The sequence below is a fragment of the Sciurus vulgaris genome (assembly GCF_902686455.1).
Source record: "Sciurus vulgaris genome assembly, contig: HiC_scaffold_177_arrow_ctg1, whole genome shotgun sequence".
NCBI lineage: Eukaryota > Metazoa > Chordata > Mammalia > Rodentia > Sciuridae > Sciurus > Sciurus vulgaris.
In genome coordinates, this window is record NW_027632876.1 from 27,979 (window position 1) to 50,460 (window position 22,482).

The window sequence follows — 22,482 nt, forward strand, 5'->3', positions numbered from 1 at the left end:
TAGTAACAAAATCGGCATGGTATTGGCACCAAAATAAACAGGTAGATCAATGGTACAGAATAGCAGACATGGACACAAACCCAAATAAATACAATTTTCTCATACTAGACAAAGGTGCCAAAATATGCAATGGAGAAAAGATAGCCTCTTTAACAAATGGTGCTGGGAAATCTGGAAATCCATATGCAGCAGAATGAAACTAAACCCCTTTTTCTCTCACCCTGAACAAAACTCACCTCAAATGGACCATGGACCTTGGAATTAGATGAGAGCCTCTGCATCTTATAGAAGAAAAAGTAGGTCCAAATATTCAACATGTCAGCTTAGGATCAGACTTCCTTAACAGGACTCCCATAGCAAAAGAAATAAAAGCAAGAATCAATAACTAGGATAGATTCAAACTAAAAGTTTCTCTTAGAAAAAAACTATCAGCATTGTGAAAAGAGAACCTACAGAGTGGGAGAAAATCTTTGCCACTTATACTTCAGACAGAGCACTAATTTCCAGAATATATAAAGATCTCAAAAAACTCTACACCAAGAATACAAATAATCCAATGAACAAATGGGCTAAGGAAATGAACAGACACTTCACAGAAGAAAGATCTACAAGCAATCAACAGATATATGAAAAATATTCTACATCTCTAGTAATAAGAGAAATGCAAATCAAAAGTACCCTAAGATTCCATCTCACCCCCATTAGAATGGCGATTATCAAGAATACAAACAACAATAGGTGTTGGCAAGGATGTGGGGAAAAAGGTACACTCATACATTGCTGGTGGAGTTGCAAATTAGTGCAACCACTCTGGAAAGCAGTGTGAAGATTCCTTAGAAAGCTTGGAATGGAACCACCATTTGACCCAGCTATCCCACTCCTCGGCCTATACCCAAAGGACTTAAAATCAGCCTACTACAGAGATACAGCCACATCAATGTTCATAGGTGCTCATTCACAATAGCCAGACTGTGGAACCAACCTAGATGCCCCTCAATTGATGAATGGATAAAGAAACTTTGGTATATATATACAATGGAATATTACTCAGCCATAAAGAATAATAAAATTATGGCATTTGCCGGCAAATGGATGCAGTTGGAGAAAATCATGCTAAGTGAGATAAGCCAATCTCAAAAAACCAAAGGACAAATGATCTCACTGATAAGTGGATGATGACACATATAGGAGGTGGGAAGTTGGCAGGAATGGAGGAAGGAGGAACTCTATAGAGGGACAAGAGGGGTGGGAGGGGTGGGTGGGAGAAAAAAATAACAGAATGAATCAAAAACTCTTATCCTAGGTAAATGTATGATTACAGAAATGGTATGCCTCTACTTCATGTACAGAGAAACAAGATGTATCCCACTTTTTTACAATAAAAATGAATTTTAAAAAATTATGGCATTTGCAGGCAAATGGATGAAATTGGAGAAGATCATGCTAAGTGAGATAAGCCAGTCTGAAAAAACTAGAGGACGAATGATCTCGCTAATAAGTGGATGATGAGACATAATGGGGGGTGGGAGGGTGGCAAGAAGGGAGGAAGGAGGGACTGTATAGAGGGAAAAGAGGGGTGAGTGGGGTGGGGGAAGGAAAAAATAATAGAATGAATCAAACACAATTCCCCAATGTAAATGTATGATTATACAAATGGTATGCCGTTACTCCATGTACAAACAGAAAAAAACATATATCCGATTTGTTTACAATAAAAATAAATTACGAAAAAAGAAGGTGGACCTTTTGAAGGTAATTCAGTCATGAGGAGAATGAATGGATTAGTACCTCTACAAAGTATTTTAAGCGAAACATGTTCTGCTATTTTGTCTCATCTATGAGGGCACAGGGTTCAACCCCTTTAGACAGATTGTGTCTTTGCTAGATACCACCTCTGCTAGCATGTTGATATTGGTCCTTGATCTTTAACCCAACCTCCAAAGCATTGAGAAATAAATTTCTGTTATTTATAAATTACCCAGTCTATGGTGTTTTGTTACAGCAGCAGGAAGGGACTAAGACAAGCACTATCTCCTAAAAGGAGCTCTTTTCTCTTACAAACATTGCCATACTGTTTTTTGCTATATGTTATTTTCCTTTCTGAAGATTGAGAGTTACTGTATTAGAAGCACATTTTATACAATGATCTTGGGGATTTTTTAGAAAATTTGATGTCCAAAATAAATACACTGGACAGAATATAAGAATGTGACTTAATAGTTATATTGTTCCTTGTTGGTGCTATGAAAATATTGTTTTTTAACTAGAGCTCCAATATGGTATGGTCTTTGGAGTTCATTTATATAAGACTGGTTAAGAATTGTGATCTCTAGTGGAGCAGAAAATACACACCTACCTGATTCTGCTTTTAGATGTGTTTGATTTTTAAGTTAGATTCTTGTATTACAATTAAGGTATTTTATGTTTCCATTTGAGAAGAGTTCACATTCTATGCTATAGAATTCCAATATTTCCAATCAACCCCAAAGTTCTTCACTGGTTTTATACACTACATAAGAATGAAAGTACATTTTTTGGTACATAGCCCTCCAGCCTCTTCAACACATTTTCTAATCAAATCCTCATGTTCTCCTCAAAGATGTTCTTTATATCTGGATGGGGACAATTCAAACTTTATTCAAAGTTCAAGTCTGAGGTTACAGGCCTCTGTTTAAACCACAGGGACAGAGGGCCTGGCAAGAGTTGGGGAATGAACAAAGTGAGCCACAGGCATTTAAGGAACTAGAGTAGAAGATGTTTCTGGTTAATTTGGATGTACACAATATAATCACAAGAGTCTTTTTTTAAAAATATTTTTAGCTGTTGATGGACCTTTATTTTATTCATTTATTTATATGAGGTGCTGAGAATCAAACCCAGTGCCTCACACATGTGTGAGACAAGTGCTCTACCACTGAGCCACAACTTCAGCCCCCACAAGAGTCTTATGAGAGAAAAGAGGAGGTAGGGAGAATCAAAACCAGAAAAGGAGATGCAATGACAGGAGCAGAAGTCATGTGAAGCTTAAAAAAAAAAAAAAAAAAACCTCAAGGAATTCTTCCCTAGAACCTCTAATGTTGCCAACACAGACTTCTGACCTCCAGAAGCAAAAGGTAATACTATTTATACTATTTAGTTGTAATTTCTATAGCAGCAATGGGAAACCAATACACTTGTCTCTGACAATATCAATATCAGGCCTGGAGGTATATGCCTCCTATTTGTAGAGTCTAGTTGTTCTTGTTGCTAAGATAAAGTCCTGGATTTGGAACAACTGTTAATTGTCACAGAAAAGAATTTTTTTTTTTTTCCTTAGGGACACAAAGCTCCAGAATCAACCAGTAGAAGCTGCAAGTTTGTTCGATTGCTGGTGCTCAATACAGGTAAAGAAAACACAGAAATATATAAATATTTCACTAAAACTTTGAAACTTGGATTTCAACATTGTATATCAATAGTAACTTCCATTGCATGTGTTCTGTGTGTGCATGTATGAAAGTATTCTTTGACAAGCTTTTATTTTGGAGGAGGGTGTACCAAGAATTGAACCCAGGGGTGCTCGATCACTGAGTCACATCCTCAGCCCCCTTTATTTTTTTATTTTGAGACAGGGTTGTGCTAAATTGCTTAGGGTTTCATTATGTTCCTCAGGCTAGCCTTGACTTGAGATTTCCCCACCTCATTCTCCTGAGTTGCTGGGATTACAGGCATGTGCCACCATGCCCAGCTTGACATGCTTTTTTAGGGGAAGTATTAAAAAGATACAACGTTGAGACAGGACAGGCAATTTGGAATGGGAACTTTTATTTAAGGTTTGACAGTAGATAAAAAATATAATAACTGTCCCAGAGTAAAGGAGCATCAAGTAGACAGTAATGGAAAAGATTTTCTTCTAAGATACAACTGGTAAGACTGGTGCGATGATACAGGGAGAAAAGACAGTGAGACACAGAATACCAAACACGAATAAGATCAAGCCACTACCTTGAGCCCCAATTTTCATATTTTGTTAGTATGGATTTGATATTCAGCCTAATACACACGAAGCCTCCAAAATTTCCTAACATGCTTTTTCCAATGTAAAGTTCCTACAACTGAGCTATGAGTCATAATTTGGTAAGAAAACCTAAGATTTCCAAAAACTGAAATATCCTTATTGTTCACACTTACTGTTCTTTCTTTCCATTATTTAAGTAGATATATAACATTAACATTACTAATGTATATAGTTTCTACCCTCTACTTGCCAGGTTAAGTGTTTCATAAAGAAATCTCTACTTACAACTGTACAGCACAGCACTTTTGAAGGAATTCCATCTTCCTCTGTTGTCCCATTAGGTCCAGATCCCTATTCCTCCTCTTCCTTGAATTGACTTTGATCAAACTCTGGCATCCATCTTCTTTGATGGTCACAGAAAGTGGAAAAAAGTCTGTCACCAATATTTCATAGATGATAATTGAACAGCAAAACATGCACACACTCACCACAATGAGCCAAGAACGTCTGGCAAAACAAAGTCTCACAAAACAGGCTCTAAGAGAAACCCTGAATGCTCCTCTGCAAAGTAATTAATCATCCTGACCTCAGTAGTTGTACCTGCTTACCAATGCAGCCTCTACACTTCTAATTTCATATCTTGACTGTATGCAAAAGATTAGGATAACTTGGCTGAAAAAGACAGCAATCTAGGTTGCTTATCTGGCATATAAATGCTTGGGACCAGAGGTAGCAGATTTCAGACTTTTGAGATTTGGAATATTTGCATAGGGTTAAGCATTCCTAATGTGAAAATCTGAAATCCAAAATGCTTGGGAATCTGAAACCTTTTGAGCAGATTAAGAATATTCAACCTATGTAGACTGAATACCCCTTTTATCATTTCTGGGTCAACTGGAGGCATGGCAGGTGCAAGGCGATGTCTAAATAAAATGTAAAAAGAGATCAGGGGATCAGCAGTGTTAAGTGCCCCTGGGGTTAATTCCCTAGTACCAAAAAGAAAAAAAAGATAAATTGGCAGAAAGAACTTGGATCTATCAAACATCCAACAGGAGAAAGTTGGGGTATTAACTGTATTATCAGACATAATTATTTTCAATACAAGATTTTGAAGAAATAATATACTGACATTTTTTTAAGTCTTAATTAAATGAACAGATAAATGTTTTATGAGGATTTCACATGCTGGTTCTAAAAGTTTTATGAAAGTGTTTCTTAGATACGAATGTGCTAACCACAAGAGAGAGATTTTATAAATTGAACTAAATAAATTTATTTTTGCACACAAAATAAAAAGCCATGATTGTTAAAAGACATTTGCAATACATATGAAACACAAAAGGTTTAGTATCAAGAAGTGAAAAAAATAACTGAGAAACAGAAAGAAAACGATGCCCTAGCACAAAAAGTGTGTGGTATTTCTTTCACTTATTTCATTCCTAATAGGAAGTAAAATCAATTGCCAATAAATAAATGAAACCAATGCTCAAACTCATTAACAATCAGAGAATGAAAATTATGATTTTGTGATATACATTATACTTAGATTAGCAAAAATGAGAAATCTGAAGGTAATCTATATTGACAGGATACAAATTGATGCTTATATTCTACTGAAAAAGATGTAAATTGGTATGACCACTTTTGAAAATAATTTGCTGTATCTACAGAGTTGATTCCAGGATGAGTATTCTTTATCCAAAATGCTTAGAACACACAATGTTCCAGATTTCAAAAGTTTTCAGATTTTGGAATATTTGCACAGAATTTACTAGTTAATAATTTCTGACTCAAAATCCAAATTCTAAAAGGCTTCAAAGTTTGAAACCTTATGAATGTCATGTAGTCACTCAAAAGTTTCAGATTTGGGAGCATTTTGAATAATGGATGCTCAAACTGCACACAAAAGTAACATTGCAATTCTAATGATAGGAATATACTCTAGCTCTTACAGCAAGATTCATAACAACAACAACAACAACAACAACAAACTATAATTAACCTGCATACCCACCTATAGAATACAGATATATAAATGTGGATGAAATATTTTACATTAGTGAAAATGCAAAAACTATGGCTATGAATCTTAAAAAGAATCAAAAGCAATTATTTCTTGTTTAGAAACATAAACATACGTAATATTACTATTTTTCAAAAGATGGAAAGAATTGATAATTGTAACATTCATGGCATTAGCCACATCTAGGACAAAAGCAGAGAAATCAAATAAGGATTGAGCAGAAGGTATATAATAGTACCAAGCAAATTCTAACTATTAAATCTGGTGATGGATTTACGGCTAACCATTGTATATTTTTGTTTTAATTGGTATGTAGGTTATTATGCTTCTCATGCACCAAATAATATATAATAAAACACTTTAAATTATGTATATCAAATTCCTTCAGCAGCTATCTTTAGTAATTGGCAATTAGTAGTACTTGTTATTCCATAAGATTACAGAGGTGGAATTAAATAACAGTGATAAGTATAATAATTTATTAATACAACTAATCATGACTGAAATTTCAAACAAAAGGAAAACAACCCAAATATCATTTTAATTCACTAAACAATTATATAAGCTAAGCTTAACTTCTAAAACTTACCTAATGTGTCACATTTCTATCTAGCTCCACAATGTCTTCCCTTAAAATAAAACATACATTTTAAAATATTTTCAGAAAATTCTTTCACAACTAACCAAAACAAAAATAAAAACTATTACCACAGTTAACATCAAATATACCTCAAAAAATTGAATGCACCATTTGTAAATATCAAAAAGCATGCTCTATAAAAACATATTGGAAAACAGTTGAAAGCTTTAACCAAGTTCAAGAAAAACTTTCTGACTAGACAGTTCACATTTCTGTCTTTACACAGTATATATAACATTACTGACCCTCTTCTAAAGAATTCAATCTTTTTAAGTGCTTCAGTTATGCAAAATAATGATGCTCAATGTTACCATGTTGCTTAAAATTTTTTGCTTATGCATTATTTAGTCCCTGACCATTCAATTTGAAAGTTCTCTTGTCTCTTTACTGTGTTCTTTCTCATGGCCATTCTTTCTCACTTAAATCTGTAATCTCTAATCTCTGCAGCTTAATATCATGGACTATGATAGAGCACTGTGTGTAATTTAAGTCAATTCTGTTTTAGTTTTAAAAGAAATAAAGTACATGGGATACATGTCAGCTATTTTACATTAGGTAAAGGTTTTCCCTTCAAGACTCTAGAAAAGTAGACATTTTCTTGAGGCTGACTCCCTGGTGAAGGGTTTCACTGGTAAACCAACCAACCAGCGAAATAACAAACCTAGGATCTGTATGTTTTGGTAGTATTAGTATTGTTGATACAAAATTTGATTTAGCACTGCACATTCGTGCTCATAAAATGGAAACCAATTTTATAATAGCAGAACCTATTTTTATTATATATAAATAGAATTAGGAACAACCCTAGCAAATGTAGTCTGGTAATTATGATATGCAGTGAACATCAAAACAAGGAACAGATGGTGGATTCACGGATAGATGAACAGATAGAAAGATAGAAAGAAAGGGTACAGGTAGTCCAAAAAGGGGACAATCAAATAAATTTAGACACTCTTCCCCCAAACAAATGAAACATCAATACAGGAACAAATAAAACCTACCCTGGTTCCATAATTGTTAACTTCCAGATAGTATTCCTAATTCTCTTATTTTCTCATCCATGTAAGAAGGCTTTTTTTTTGTTTAGACCAAACTATTATCAGTAACCTGACATTGCTCCATTTCCTTAGGAACTACCTAGTATTCTAGTGTGAAAGAAAAGATAATGATTGCACTATATCCCAGGGAACAAATTACTGATAAGATTTAAGGTAATGAGAAGTACCAGTCATCATGCAGGAAAGAGAGTAAAGAATTGCAGTGGAAGACTTTATTTCCCAAACTGTACCTGGTGATAAGGACAGCGGTATCATGGAGGGAAGGATGAGCATCATCAAGAACATTCTGAGTTTGCTGCCATAAACAAAAGGTGCATAATGTGGTAGCAGCATTAAAACTGGTAACTGGTCCTTCCTGTACAAGATAGTAGGAAATTCAATATGATGTCAAAAAATTTATGTTCTCCCTCTCCTCCTCCTGAGTTTATTGGCACCCATACAATTTATTAAACAAGTATTTTCAAATGAAGGGTGGCAGTATTTCTCCTTTGCAGTTTTACTTAAATATATTTTAGCAACATCTAAAACATTGTGATCAAAATGGAATCTAATTAGACAAAATAACTTTAAAAATTAACATATTTAAAATCCTTCCACATTACAATTGTTAAATGAATTGTTTATTGATTTTGGTTACTTCCTTAGCTCAAACACTGTTTTTATCACATTTTATTTCCATTAATCACAATAGAAAAGGTTAATATCACTCGTCTTCAAATTGTTTTTAAAGTAAACTTTTAGAAATTTCCAATTTCTAATAAGTGTTTTATGATCTACATATAACCCTAATAAAGACTACCACAAATACAATTTTAGATCTGTCCCTTATCTGTTCATTGTGAATTATGATTAATTTTACAATTACTGTTTATAAGATTTCCAAAACTTGAGTCCTTGTAGATTGCTGCAACCTGCAGGTAAAAAAATGTAGGATTAGACATCTAAAAAGAATATTTCTTCTCAAAACAAATAGAAACCAGTCTTAGAGCGTCTATTCTCCAATTCAGCTGCACAGGTAGAATCTCTTAGAGAATTTTACAGATTCTCATGCTCAGGCCACATTCTATATCAATTAAATTAGAATCTCTATGACTGTGAAATAGGCATCAGCATCTTCTAATTCCCCAGTATATTAATGATTCCATTGTGGAGCAAAGTTTGAGAATCAGTATGCTAAACCTTGCTACTGAGAATTGGTCCATGTATTGGCAGCATCCACAGCACCTAGAACTGCTAAGAAATGTAAACTCTCGGAACTCTTTTAAACAAATTCCTAAGTAATCTGAATGTGTATTAGAGTTTGGAAACTACTGTTAGGAATGATTCACTAAGAAATTCACTTTATTCTGGGTCATATCTACAGTTTACATGATCACGATATTCCATAAAATTGTAAATTTAGCATATCCTTTTTTGGTAGTTTTAAATATTTTTCCATAGTTGTATATTTTCAATTCTGATTATTTTTAACATTTAACACTACTGGAATACATGGAGGTAGATTTATCTAGAATTATATAAATAGCTGTAGAAGAGGCCATATATACGTCAGAATTTAATCTTCAGTTCTTCAAGACTGACAGATGCAGATCAAGCAAGCATTCTGGATGGGCTCAGTTTATGATTTATATTAAGGTGTTATCCAGTTCCCAAATTTATATTCACTTCTTATATTCCTCAAAGAAAGAGGCTAACCAACCTAAGTGTCCTTCAACAGATGAACACACACACACAATGAAATACTACTCCAACATAAAGAATAATGAAATTCTGGTATTGCCAATGAAAGTGGAAACTATCATGCTAAGTGAAATAATCCAATCCCCCAAAATCAAAGGCCAAATGTTCTTTCTGATATGTGAATTCTAACACACAATAAGCAGGGAGGGGAGAATAGAATTTCATTGTATCAGACAAAGGAGAATGAAAGGAAGGGAGGGTTGATAAGGAATAAAGAAGATAATAAAATGAATGAGACATAACTTTCTAACCTTGATCACCTTCTCATAGGCTACTGCCCAAGCAATGACAGCTAACTATTCCAGGGAATGCTACTTATTCTCTCATTGTTTAATAAATAAATGTCAGCATATACTTCTTGCCATGTTTGGAAGAGTTAAGAAAGAAGACATGGTCCCCTGACTTTGTAGAACGTACAGTTTGGTAAAAGCAGGACCCTCATTCCATCAGCCAAAACTTCTACACAATTGTGGGCAGTACCTCTTGTGCCAAAGATACCACTATCAGAACCAGGGCCAAAAGCATCTCTGGAGCTGCTGACACTTCAGGGTCAGCATGGGCATAAATACACATTCCAGAACCATTACTATTGAAATGGTGCAGCCACAAATACTTACAGGCTTGTAATCTTTACCTGCAGTAATGCCTTTGGCTCTAGTGGTAGCATGAGAATGAAAGGCAGGGCTTTTAGTAATAACTCTAAAGTAATGGTCTAAACTGAAGAATGTCTCAGGAAGTATGACAAGTGTGTGTTTCTGTGTGTACATAACACATATATATGTGCTATCAGGATCTGCCACTCACAGAGAACCAGCGCTCTTTCACTACCACTAGAACTACACAATCTGTGAACAATGGCACCAATACTGCTCATCAAGAAATTAACATCAAATCAAAGACTCTTACTGCTATTGTGATCCTTATTCCAAGTTTGTTAAGATAGCTCTACTGGCAATAATCTATCCCTTCATCCCTGCAAATATATTTATAACTTAAAATATCACATGTCCAAATTTCTGATTTAGGGAGTGTAGCAGCAGTGAAAATAACACACTCTCCCCTCTGTACTTAAATAAGGTGAAGTTTTAAAATTCAGATTCAAAGATCAATGTGACAAGATATTCCCTGTCACCAGAGGCAGAAGCAATGCCTGGATTCAGTAAAGAGCAATTAAAGCATTTTCTATAAATGGTTTCACACATTTTCAAATGTTTTTAAAGTGTGCAAGTAACAGAATAGTATTCCCGGTATACATCTATCTAAACTAAACTTCAGTGAAGTCTAATTTCTAGATACAATTCTTAACATGCAGAGTTTTGGAAAAAACTTTTTTTAATTATGTAAAAAATAAGTTAAGCATTTTAGGCAATATAAAAGTAATATGAAGTTACTTACAATTGACATTAGGATTAGTACATAGTGCTGCAAATTCTGTCCATGATGATGAACCATTTTAGCATCAGCTGTAACTCTAACTTCCACATATCTTGGGTATGATAAAAAGTGTTTATTTCTGGAATGCAATTGACTTCTTTCATCTTCTGATGATTTTTTTGAAGGGTATCTGAAAATTCTTTTCTTCCTTATACTAAGATCTTCATTGAAGTTGTTGGAGTTAAAAAAAAGTTGCAGTTATGAAATCATAAAGCAGTTTTCTTTATTTTTTTTTTCTGGGAGAAAAAAGAATACAAAGCAGAGTCATTAAAAGTTGGATATAACTAAAGATACTGCACAAAATTCAATAGCCAAAATACTTAATACTTACACAACTGCCTCCAATATGAAAAACAAATTATTTAAAGCAGTGTTGAACCACATGATTATGAGCATTAACACAATCAGTAACAAAATGTTTGCAAAATGCTCACATTTTTTATAGACTGTACAATGAAACTGTATACATGTCTTATTTTTTAAATTTTAAGTATTCAAAAATATCTATTAATTGCTGGGTAGAAAATAAAAAGTGCCTTATATTTTAAAAAACTGAGACTACATTAAAAACTACATAAATTAACACTTCTCAACATAAAATTGTTGAATACTGGATTATGAGGCAACCATTAAAAGAATGAATTAGGTACATGTGTTTTGATAATGAAAAGAAGTCCATGACATATTTATAAATTAAAAATGTAAGTAGCATGTAAAGCTGGATCCCATTCTTATAAAAATATTTCTCAAAATATATAAGTAAATATTTAAAAAATTTATATAATGAACCAAAAGTCTGAAAGCACACACCCCAAACTTTCAACATTGGGTAGGTAGAAGGGTCAGAAAAACTATTAAATAATTTCCTTAACATCTCAGTGCCCTTTAAATGTTATTGTATTGTTATTACAATTTTAAGAAATGTTATTCATAAAAAGCATCAATTAATATTTTGTACACTAAATATTTAATTGTATTACTTTCCCTTGGTATTTTACAAAAGCAGTATAAAAAATTGCAAAGTGACCTTTGCAAATACCCTATATAAATGGTCATTACTCAAAGCATACTTACCATTTCAACTCAATTACATCACTTATTTGTGGGGGGAAGCTGGGGATTGTGTCGGGAGATGCTTTACTACTGAGCTACGTCCCCCAGTACCTTTTATTATATTTTATTTTGAGACAGGGTCTCACTAGTTGCTGAGGCTGGCCTTGAACTTACAATTCTCCTGCCTCAGCCTCCCAAGTTGCTCAATTATATCACTTCTATGTAATGTTTTCCTTTCTATTTCTGCTTCATTAAGTCAAATGTTAAAACAATGTCTCCTCCTTAATAACCAGTGTATTATTACCCCAAACTAATTTAAACCAAACCAAAATACAAGACCATGCACATCATAGAACAATGATAATCTGTCTCCTCAAACATAAAATCTTTAAAAATTACCTCAGTGATTATACAGTATAGACATAATGTAAGGAGAATGTTAGAAAAAAGTGAGAATATAAACTACTAAAAATTGTCAAATGATAGTATGAATATAAGTCCATATTCCCATTTGAATGTCCTACTGCCACTTAAGAGTCAACACATATGTAACTAAACTCATCAATTTCCACTCCCATTACCAGTTACCCTTTTCTATTAATGTGAGTGAAGCCTCCCAATGCCTACAATTCACACTCAAACCTGTGCACCATTGTGGCCTCTTTTTACCCTCCCCCTCACTCTTAAGTTCTAGTTGCCATGTTTTGCCATTTCTCCTTCAAAATTTTCCTTGAACTGCTCCTCTTAAAATGATCTTTCCTTTAAAGTTATTCAGTTTTTTCCTCAGAATCAATAATGTAAATTAAACACAAAGGACCTCCCAAATGGTTCAGGCATTATTAATTTATAATTGCCCCTCCCACTCATATTTTATTGTGTAAAAAAGTTCACTTTTATAAGCATTTTTTTTCTCTCATCCTTAATAAGATAAGATAAAGTGATTCTCATCAGAAGATACCCATAAGATAAAGTCTGAGTCCTACTCCTCAATCAATTCACCATTAAACATAGTCAATACCAGTCACCACCACCAAACTGGAAATTCCCAAATGACTGAGAATATATTGGGAAATCTGTTCTAAGTGCTCAATAAATGTTCGTGGGAAATTAAGTAAAAAAGGGTTGGGATAAAGAAAGAAAAAAGTAGGATTAAGTTAGAAACCAGAAAGATAGGGAAGGAGATGCAAGAAATGACTAGACAGAACAAGACAAAAGAGTTTATTGGGCCAGAATTCAATGTAGGGAAAATACTAATGTGATGTACAACAGAAGTCGATCAAAGACACATTAATTACCTTCGCGTTCCCTAATATCAAGTATGTTTACTGTGCTATCTACATATAGACTTAAATTGACCTGTATTTGACCAGATGGAGAAAAAATTATTTTCCACTACTCCAATAGCACATAACCACTCTTTTTTAAAAAATTAAGTCATAAAATGGTTTTGAAAATGGTCCCCTTCCTCCTAACACCATTCGACCAAAACTGGCCAAAGAACCGCAGGATAAAGAGCAACATGGAGCCTCCCCCAAACACGGGCTTTTCTTGGAATCAGGCACAGACCTTGTCGTGTTTATGGACAGTGAGTCACACTACCGCTCAACGTGTTTCTCCCTCCCTATGAATGAGGTGATCCCCTTCCATACCGAGTAAATGCAGGGCTGTGGCTAACGCCCCAGGGGGACCCCGGGGTTGCCTGGCCAATTGGGGTGCTAATTCTTCCCCTCCAGCAACCACCAGAAGCAGGGGCGTCGCTGGGAAGCAGCCGGGAGCCCTGGCCCAGAGGAGCCTCCGGAGCCCCTCTGAGTGCTGCGCGCGGCTGGCAGGCGCTCAGGGAACCAGGGCCGCGGGGCGCCACCCCAGGAGCAGGGACCCTTGGAGGCTAGTCCCCAGGGTCGCTGCCCGCCCTGCCGGCGGCCCAACCTCAGCGCTGCTACCCGCGCCATTTACTATGGGCAACAGGTGTCCGCCCTCCGCCCGACCCAGCCCTCACCGGCACAGGCCGTCCACGAACACGCGCGGGTCCAGGTGGCAGGCCGTGGTGGCGCTGGGCAGGTCCTGCAGGTCCACCTCTTCGTTCTCGCAGCAGAAGCTCCAGTCGCTGCAGCCCCGGAGAAGGGCGCGAAGGGTCGCAGCGTCAGCCCCGGCCGCCTCCGCACCTCGGCCGCTTCCGCCGCAGCTCCGAGCCCGCGGGCCACGCGTCCTCCATCCGCGCGCTCATGCCCGCGGCCCTGTGCTCCTTGAACAAAGAAATCCTAGCAAGTAGCCTTGGAGAAATCCTTCTTCTCCCATTAAAAAGCAATTCTTGGATCTCACCTCCAGTAAAGTGAAACCTTATGGAAAGAAAGCTGTTTCACCTGAGCAGTAGCCAGAGTTTCTGTGCAGCAAATTATCTCAATAAGACTCAAGTGGACGTCTGCAAAGCAAAACACAGTCTTCATAACCAAACCTCCACCAGAGCTGAGAGCAGATGGACCCGTAACTGGAGACAGCAAGAGTCCTGCCTCTGCTTTGGCTAGCACTCTCAGTGAACCTGATCCTGCCTCAGGTAGTAGCTTTTGACCTGCAAGCCATTCTTTGAGGCTTTTCAAGGGACAGAAAGACAGACAGACAGACACACACACACACACACACACACACGCACGCACGCACACATGCGTGCGCACGAGCCAGACTTTCTTAGTGCTAAGGAATTCAGGTAGCATTAGAGACCCGGTGATGAGATGCCTGTACACCAAAAAAAAAAAAAAAAAAAAAAAAAAAAAAAAAGAAAAGAAAAAGTACTAGTGTAGAGTACTAGTTTGTGGGCTTAACCGCCACAAACCCCTTATTGCCATTAGTAATTATAAAATTAGTATAATTCTGATCCTTTCACCATTCTTGAAAGGGTACAAATTTTCCACTAAAATCAGTCTAAAATCAAAATATTTCACATAGAAATAAGAGAAGTTACCCCAAGACAAAAAGTTATTCTTGCCTATGTATTCCTATTCTAAGAATTCGATCATGACGGGGTACAAGAATTCCTAAAACTTGTTTCTTCTCAATTTTCCCTTTGTTTTCCTAGAAGCTTAGATAACTGAAGAAAAGTCTATCCATAAAACTGAACATAAGTTGTACATTAATATAATTATTGTTCTTAACTTTCCTGAGAATGGAAGTTTTATTTTTCAAGTCAAATATGATTTTGTTTTGATTTATATAATTTCTTTGTAATAATTTTGAGGATTCTCAAGTTAGTATTACTTATAAAAACACAAATGTTTTATAATGGAATCATAGCAGTATACAATAGGGAATCTTTATCTTAACCTTGGTTAATAGTAATGCACTTAATCTTCACTATAGTTCAATAAGATAAGTATTGTTGTTACCCCTGAAATTTATGAATTAGAAAATTGAGATTTATCAGAATTTTGTACTTTGCCCAAAGTCAAAAGTAAGAGGTATCCTGAGATAAGATTCCATCCTGTTTTTTGAGCCAGTATTCTGAAGTGTCCACTATGCTAGTATGCTAGAAGTGTATTTTGGGTTTTGAAATCCAGACTCTAGAGTTGCCATTTGAAATATATCTTTCCTATATTTTAAGACATTGAAAGGGGAAAATCCTATTTACCTCACTTATTTCATAGTTTAAAAAACATTATGTAACCAAATATTCTTATTTTCTTCAAGTCTGAAGATTTGCTATCAGGGAAGTGCTAGCCCATTGTCTCTACAATCTGCTACTAATATTATTTTAAAATTCTGATTTTTTTCTTTATCCCTTTTTGTTCCCATGGGAGTCAAGTTTCTTTAATCTTACCACAGAGGTCATTTTTTTTTAAATTTTCTAAACCAATATGTTTTCCAAGAAAAGAGACCCATAAGTAAAAAAGTATAAATAAATACATTTCGTGTTGAAATATTTTAAAAGAACTAAATATTTTTAACCGAAGTCTTCACATCTATAAGATCTCTTCTTGTCCTTGCTTATGAGTCATTTTTACTTGAGGACTTGTATGAATATTGGGATCACAAAAATGGCTTTTAGAAATCATGTAGCAGGAAGCTGACATTTTCACTGATACCCATATTTCAGAATAATTCTCATAATATCAACACAGATGTTTCTTTTCTTCATTAACTATAATATCTTCAAATTTGATACTGAGATACCAAAAAAATGTCAGCTGCTCTTTGTTGTTGATAAAGAGAACATTGGATTCTGGAGCAATACTCAAAGTCATATATTACAACCCTGTTTATTGTTTCAATAGAGGAGTTTTGAGCACAAGGTGTGTGGGAAGGATATTTATCTTATTTTCACAGATTAGAAAGCTGATGCTGAGATTAAATTATATTTACGAGGTCAATGAAAATATCAATAGAACTGTGATCAGCCAAATCTGCATTCCATAAAAAGTCCAAAAATAAAGCTTCAAATGATGTTAACTAGTATGTTAAAACGTCTTGTAAAATTACTGAATTCATATATTCATGCCTTTCATTTCATCTCTACTTTAGATTACCAACATTTTATCTGAGTCACAGGAAATTCCCACTATAGGTTGCCAGTTGAGCTTTGAGCATAAAATCTGGAGAAGCTACATACAAACCCTTATGCATGTTTTAAACATACAGAACATGTATCTCATGTAAACCTGAAAGTAACTTAGCTCTTAGATGGGGACAAATCTGCAGAAAAATAAATTCCCACATTTCTCAAATCAATTCTAACAATTATTTTCTGACCATTTTAAGGATGTTACCAATTGTTCTGGATGGAAAATTTGGGTGTAATTTGGAAAATTTGGATTGTTTTTTAATCATTATTAAGAATTTTAATGATTCCAAAGGAATCATTAATTCATTTATTCTTTTGGATAACCATATAAACAACCCCTATGTCTTGCTGAATTTTAGTAAAACTGTGAGATATGCTTTAATAAAAGTGACTCTCTACCATTAGCATCTCCAACATTTAAGGGATTAAACCCCCAAACAGACATATAATGTAGTCTTTCATTATTCCTTAAAATTCTTACCTGAAATTTCAGACTTGAATTGAAGAAACTAATATCCATATCACATCTTTCTCTCTCTCTCTCTCTCTCTCTCTCTCTCTCTCTCTCTCTCACACACACACACACACACACACACACAGATGGGGTGAAATGCGGAGAAAGCAAATAAGCCAAAAATAAGGAGTTTGCAGGCCAGCCTCTGAGTGATGCCTACAGGTTTGTTGTTCCAAGTGCATTTTCTACAGTGAGCGTACAATGTCGCCGTGTGTGAAAACACTCACACATAAACAGGAATATGAGCTCAGCAACACTTCTGCATATTTTCTCTTCTTCTCCCCTCTCCTCCACAAGTCCTTGTACTTCCTAATCTACAAAATCAAATGTTAAATCAGGAGCAATAACCCACAATTAGCTTTTTCAATTAAAATGTTGAGTTCAAAGTTGACTCCAGAGTGAGTAAGTGCTTTCAAAAACCACAACCAGCAGGCAGCTGCCAGATTATTACAGCAGTTTATTTAACCGTAAAACATCTGATCAATTTTATTATCTCAGCAGAAGAGAGAGATCCTGGAGAGTAGGATTTCAAATATACTGCACATCCTATGTGTCTGTGAGAAAACTGAAATTCTTCAACACCATGAATATCCTTTTGCCATCACCTTGCTGAGAAAAAAAAAGTTTCTTCATTCAAAAGTCAACAGAGTTGAAGAACATCATGTCAGTCAGCCAGGGGAAAGTGTGGGGAAGGGGCCAGGAACAGACAATTTACAAAATTACAAGTTTAAAAACATTTGAACATCCGGCTCATGATGTTTGGGGTTTTTATTCATCCAGAAAAGAGATTCAGAAAGGGCTGCCAACTTCACCAAAACAAAGAGTATCACGTTTCAAGAATGCTGCCTTGTCCTGCCAAGCTTTTTGCTCTGGAATCCTCTCTATGGCTATGGCAGTGAAGTGGACTGAAACCTCCAGGTTATATAAAAGGAGGAAAGGACCCTCAGAACTCCAGAAAAGGGCACCTCCAGGGATTTCTCCCAACTCATTCTCCCTGGCCTACCCTTCACATTCTTCCAGGCATTCCCCGCAGGGCATTAAAGTCAACCCTGCAGTGCTTCTGCAAGTGTCCTGGAACCCAACATATTGAACAGGTTATATTCATCCCTATCCTCCACCATCAATTCCCCTCAAGGAGGCCCTACTGGTTAAGAACATAGACTCTTCTGCAAGCCCTTCTGTATTTCAATGCCAGTTCCTACATTTACTAATACAATAATCCTTAGCAAATTACTTCTCTGTGGCTCGTTTTCCTCACTTATAATCTTATAATCACTTATAATCACTTATAATCTCATAGCTTCATTTTGAAGATTGAATTGATTTTTCATGTGAAAAGTACTCATAACCATGCCTGGACATAGTAAGTTCTCTGTGAGATTTACCTGTTGGTTTGTAATCATTCACTCCAGATGCAGTCTTTAGCGCACTTGGCTCTGGGCCTCGCCCAGTTCATTTCTACCCACTCCCAGGCTCATCTCCCAGTTCCTGGAACTCACCTGAAAGGAGGGTTCAAACACTTAGTTATCTGGGCTGTTCTTGTGTCCTTGAGGTCATGTCAAAGGAAAGCCTAAACACTGTCATACACCTCTCATCTTTCCAGAAACCACCATTTGAACATGTTCTGATGGACCCTGAATATAAGAAACTCCCAACTGTAGTTGTCTCTAAAACACATATCATTCATTGTCACAGAAGTGTAAAAAGATACTAATTCCAAACAACACACTTGAGGAACTTTAATTTGTTTTTTTCTGCATGTTAACAAATGTAAATTTGAAATTTAGAAACAATTTCCAAAAACAAGATAATTTAGAAATTATTTTTAGGAAATGACATAAATCTATAAATGACATAAATCTATAAAAAGACATGTCAGTATCCCAAAATACATGAGAGCTGCATCTAAATGCTTATTCTTTAATTTCTGCTGTCTTTTATGTGTAGTCCTCAATCCCAACCACTTTTTTCTCTGGGACTGTGCTGATGTAGCTGGTATTCTTGAATTTCTATAAATTTGTGCATAATGTATAGTGTTTTATGTACATTTTAATGTAAAGTGCTTTAGTGTGGGGGCACCTGGCTCTCCTTGCAGTGCTTGACAGAGTTCACTCAAGGATGATTGCAGAGACTCATCCTAAAAGGATTGTAGCCAGATGTATGCCTCCCTAGCTTGGATGTTATTCTGTGGAGTTTTCCTAATAATATATTACTCACTTCAGTCTGAGGATCTTGCTAGAGGTGATGGGAATAATTCTACAAATTTCCAGGAAAACATCATGGAGACAAAACACATGTTGAAACCCTGTAATGTTAACCTCACTGCAGGAAAATGTTTTTATTACGTTAAAAATCAAACACTGCATTTATTGGCACAGCCAGAACCTGTTGGGGCACAGAAACTTATAGATAACAATGTTTCCCCAAGTTCTAAGCACAAAGCACCTCCCACGGTAGCTACTAGATATGGACTAGCTTATTTTATCAATGGCAAGCCCTGGTACCCCCCTAAAGGCAAGCCCTTAGAGAAGGTAGATATAGATCTCCCCCTGTCTCTTACATTGTGGTTTAATTCAGATGATGGTTTTATTTATGTGTGGTGGTAAGGTAAAAGTATAAGGTTTCACAACATTCCTTCCTTCCTACAAACAATATATCACCCTTATAATAAACATTGGTACACAATGCCCTGTTCTGGGAAAGAGAGCTACATAAGATGAGGTAATTTATTAAGTAAAAAAAACTTGGCCACGAGAACCACTGTGACAGCTGCCCTCCTGTAACCCTTAATTCAGCAATTTAGATATTAACCAGATGGGCCTAGTAGAGATGGTCACATGACATTATTTGTCTATCGCTTTATCGCAAAAATAATAAAAATTGTCTTAGGTCATATAGAGTTTAGATATTAAGGAAATAAACATTGTATTAGCTCATTGACATAGTTAGATATTCTTAAAATAATTGTGATTTAGTATGAATAATCTGTACGGTTACTGTTTTCTCATAGTCTTTCGGTAAAAACAATTTCTGCCTATGCTTTGGAAACTTCTTGGATTTTATTAATCATAAGCCTGTCATCATAGACTGAAGAAAAAGTGTATATAAATCCAGCTTTCCCCAGAATAAAGTGAGATTGATTGCACCAGAACTAGAGTCTGTCTTTCATTCTCCATCCATGGCCGACGCTGTCTCCCGCATCCCGTTTACCAGTGTGGAACCCATGAACTCCTGCTAGGGCCGGACCCCCACACTTTAGTTTGTAAATAATTAACAAAGACTGACTTATAAAGATTTTGGTTTATTCTGCTTATTACTTTAAATCACACGACAAAGTTTTCCAACAATACATTCATGTTATTTTTGTCTACACCTAGTTTGGTGCTTTTAATTATTACAGGATAATCCAGTTTATGCCCATTACAGCTTTACATAACCAGTCAGAGTCTGACATTTAATTAATGAAAATATCAATATCCAATAGTTAACCTTATATTTAATCAAACTGATCTAAAGCCACAATAATTCTGGTAATCTAGTGAGGAATTTTTTTCCCCCAGTCTTTTACATAAGAGTTTTCCACCTGTGTAAGCAAGACGAATGATTCCCTTTCACTTTCAAATATAGAGGGACTCAAATAGCACTTTTGGTTTTGGAATCTGATTATTGGCAATCAACACATTTTGTTGACAAAAGTATACATCTTTCAGAGACACGAACAACGTAAGACACAGACATGTAAAAACCTTTGTGGATATAGGCAGGCCATGAATAAAAAGTAAGTAACCAAAACATTTGCCCAATGAAATAGCTTATCTTACATGTCTGGGAAAACTGTAATATAAAGTGAAAGAAAAAGAGGTAAATGTATTCATTATAGCCCCAGGAAATAAAACAACAAGCCTAACAAAATATTCACATCCCAAGACATTTTACACTACTAGGTTCAAATAATTAATCTGTATTCTATTACTACACAATAAATTTAAATTCTGAACATTTCTCATACAAAAATACAAATATTAATACATTAATTATACATTAATTATTAATTATTAAATATCACCATAAAAATATGGTGATATTTTTAATTTTTCTTAGCACAATTTTTCTTTGCTTATCAGAATATTCAAGATTTTAATGAGAAAAATATTAGAAAAAGTATAAGATTTAGGTATTTGTACTTGAATGTTGCTTTCCTGCTATCTTACCAAGAAGCAAAGTAACAAATGAAGGAAACATTTTTGATGCTCTACTCCCTCTAGTGGGCATTTTTTGAATGGTAAGTTTGGCAACCTCCTGTACATTTTGCATTTTGAACTTCCAGGTTCTCATGATTCTGAAAGGATCGAGTCTTTGCAGGTTGCCTACTCAATGGTTCCTATGATATAGGAACTTTATAGTCAATCAGCTCATACCTGTTTCACTCCCTCATAAAACTACAGTTTTCAACTGGAGATATTGTTAGGAAGTTATGATATCAAATTCCACTCTTTTTAACATTTCTTGGGCCATTTGGAGAGACTGGGAAGGGTATAATCTATTTTCCACCTTGCCTATCCTTTCAGTATATTTAAGTCAGTCAACATAATAGTAGCTACTAAAGGAGTGAAAAAATTAGCATTAAGAAGCTATTTAGAAATGTACCTGTTTTGGGCAAGGGTAAAAAAAATAAGATGTGTTGTTCATAATCCATGAAATTACAAACAAAATGGTTATTTTCTTTGACATTATATAACACAATTACCTATCAAATTCAAAACGGTTTGTGTCTAATAAAAAATAGTTTGTACAGATAAATACATCCAATAAGTCTGTTTTAATTTTAACCACATTATTCTCTGTGTACAAAATTACATAATTTCTATTTCACGGAAGATCAAGTGCACTTATTTGTTTTGCTAGCCCATGGTGTCAGAGGAGCCCAATGTGGAACCAAAATGACCTCAAAGAATTTATCAAAGGGAGATGCAAGAAATATGTGCAAAGGAGCAGGATTTAATCACAGTAAAGCATGACTTAGCAGAATCTCAAATTCATCTACAGTTTAAACATGTTCCCCAAAAAAGTGTGTGTTGGAACCTGGCTTGGTGGCACATGCCTGCAATCCCAGTGGCTCAGGAGGGTGAAACAGAAGGAGCCAGCCTCAGAAAAGTGAGGCACTAAGCAACTCTGAGACCCTGTCTCTAAAAAATATATAAAATAGGACTGGGGATGTGGTTCAGAGCTCAAGCGCCCCTGAATTCAATCCCTGGTACCAAAAAAAAAAAAAAAAAAGTGTGTTGGAAATTTAGCATCCAATGTAAGTTCAAGGAGTAGGGCCAATGGGAGGTATTTAGATCACAAGGGTTCTACCCTCATGCATGGGTTCATGCTGATTTTTAAAGGACTTGAGGTTGTGAATTCATCTCCTTACCCTTTCTTTGTCCTTCATGATGGGATGATGCACCAAGAAGTCCCTTGGCACATGCTGA

At 35.6% G+C, this 22,482-nt stretch overlaps 1 long non-coding RNA gene across 1 annotated transcript; it reads right to left on the reverse strand.

The window, feature by feature from the left end:
* Positions 1-6,609: 6,609 nt before the first annotated feature.
* LOC306652309 lies at positions 6,610-11,032 on the reverse strand. Its single transcript, XR_013761353.1, has 4 exons — positions 10,854-11,032; positions 8,584-8,629; positions 7,944-8,073; positions 6,610-6,644 (listed from the first exon to the last, which is right to left on the reverse strand). It is a non-coding gene; the product is annotated as an uncharacterized lncRNA (long non-coding RNA).
* Positions 11,033-22,482: the final 11,450 nt, after the last annotated feature.